This window comes from Marmota marmota, unplaced genomic scaffold, assembly GCF_001458135.2.
Source record: "Marmota marmota marmota unplaced genomic scaffold, marMar, whole genome shotgun sequence".
NCBI classification, from domain to species: Eukaryota; Metazoa; Chordata; class Mammalia; order Rodentia; family Sciuridae; genus Marmota; species Marmota marmota.
This window is the reverse complement of record NW_026000249.1, coordinates 11,080,544-11,082,866: the sequence shown is the minus strand read 5'-3', so window position 1 is coordinate 11,082,866 and position 2,323 is coordinate 11,080,544.

Genomic DNA, 2,323 nt, shown 5'->3' with positions numbered 1-2,323 from the left:
TATAAATTTCCATTTCAACACTTCATTAGCTGTGTTCCATATATTTAGATATGTTGTGTTATGGTTTAGACATGAATTGTCACCCAAAAGCTCATGTGTGAGAATGCAAGAAGTTTTAGAGGTGAAATGAGTCTTAATCCAATCAGTAAATTAATCTCCTGATAGTGACTCAATGGTAACTGAGACCAGGTAGGGTGTGGTTGGAGTTGGTATATCCCTGGGATATAGATATTTTGGAATATGTATTTTGTACCTGGCAAATGGAGTCTCTCTGTCTCTGCTTCCTGGTGCCAAGCTCCCAGATGCTTTCCTCCACCACACTCTTCTGCCATGACATTCTGCCTCATCTCAGCCCCCAAGGAATGAAGTCAGCCATCTATGGACTGATTCCTCTGAAACCATGATCCCCAAATAAACTTTTCTGAAATTGTTCTTGTCAGGTCTTTTGGTCATAGTAGTGAAAAATCTGATTAAAACATGCTGTATTTTCACTTTCATTATATTTAGTGTTTTTTTTTGTTTTGTGACATCTGCTTTGATCACTAGTATATTTAGAAAAGTGTTGTTTGGTTTCTACATGCTTGGAGATTTTCTGTTTTCTTTCTGTTGTTGATTTCTAGTTTGATTATTTTATGATTATATATACACTGTATGATTTCACATCTGTTGGTTTTGTTGAGGTTTGTTTTATATCCCAGGATTTGATTACTTTGGTATTATTTTCTGTTCTGTAAGACTTGAAAAATATGTGTTTTATTGTTGTTTGATGGATTATTATATAAATGTGAATTATATCCTGTTGCTTAATGGAGCTGTTTAATATTCTATATACTTGCAGATTTTTTTTAGTTGTTCTATCAATTGTTGAGAATTTCTTTATTTCTTATTTTTTGCAGTACTTGTGATTAAACCTGGGTTTCCCACAAGCAAGACAAGTGCTCTATCACTGAACTACACTCCAATCCCTCTAGTTCCTTTGGTTCTATCAGTTTTTGTTTCATATGTTGTACAGTTCTGTTACTGTATATTTTAGGGCTATTATGTCTTCTTGGTTATGGAACACTTTTATCATTATGTAATGTCTCTCTCCACCCCTGGTAATTTGCTCTGAAGTTTATCTGATATTAATATAGCAAATCTTGCTTTTTTGATTAATGTTTGCATGGCATATATCTTTTTGTTACTTTGCTTTCAACTTATATGGTTCTATGTGGTTAGGTTTGAAGTGAGATTTTTGTAGGTGGCATATAGTTGTGTCATATTTTAAAATTTATTATTATTTTTTTTTTTGTAGTACTGGGGACTGAACCCAGGACCTTGTGAATGCTAAGTAAACACTCAACCACTGAGCAACATTCCCAGTCCTGGTCATTTTTTAAAAATAATTCATTCTGTCAATCTCTTATTTGGTGTATTTAAATCTTTTATTATAATAAATGGTATGCTAGCACTTTAGTGTACCATTTTATTTTTGGCTTTCTGTTTGTTCTGTTTTTCCCTTGCCTTCTTGTGGGTTACTAGAACTTCTTTAGAATTCTATTTTGATTCCTTTTGTGATTTACTTGTGTTTATTTGATTTATCATTTTGTTGAGTGTTCTTCTTTGAATAACTTTTTAAATAGTTGTTCTAGTTACCACATTGTATATACATAACTTATTACAATCTACTAGAATCAACATCTTACCAGTCCAAGTGAAGTGTTGAGAGCTCCCTTTATGCTCCTTTACCCACCATCATTCGTAATATAATTGTCTTAAATATTTCCCCTACATGCATTGAGAACTGTACTAGTCAATGTTAGAATTTTTGCTTTAATTTTCAAATATAAGTTAGAAAACTCAAGAAGAAAAGGAAGCCCTGTTTTAATATTTACCCATATTTTTTATTGTTTCCTTTATTCTTTCTTCTTCTCTAATGTTCCAAGATTTCCTTCTTGTAAACTTTCCTTTCTGTTTAGAGAATTGCTTTAGCCATTATGTTAGCATAGGGTTGCTGGTGACAAATTTTCCTATTTTGTGTTCATCTGAGAATGTCTTTATTTTCTCCTTCATCTGCAAAGGCTAGTTTCACTGTGTATAACATTCTGGGTTAGCCAGGCACCGTCTCGCATACCTGTAATTCCAGCTACTCAGGAGACTGAGGCAGGAGGATTGCAAGTCCAAGGCCAGCCTCAGCAACTTAGTGAGACCCTATCAAAACAAAATAAAAAGGACTGAATATGTAGCTCAGTGGTAGATACCTAAAATGTGTGAGGCCCTGTGTTCAGTCCCCAACACCACAAAAAGAAAGAAAGAAAGAGAGAGAGAAAGAAAGAAAGAAACA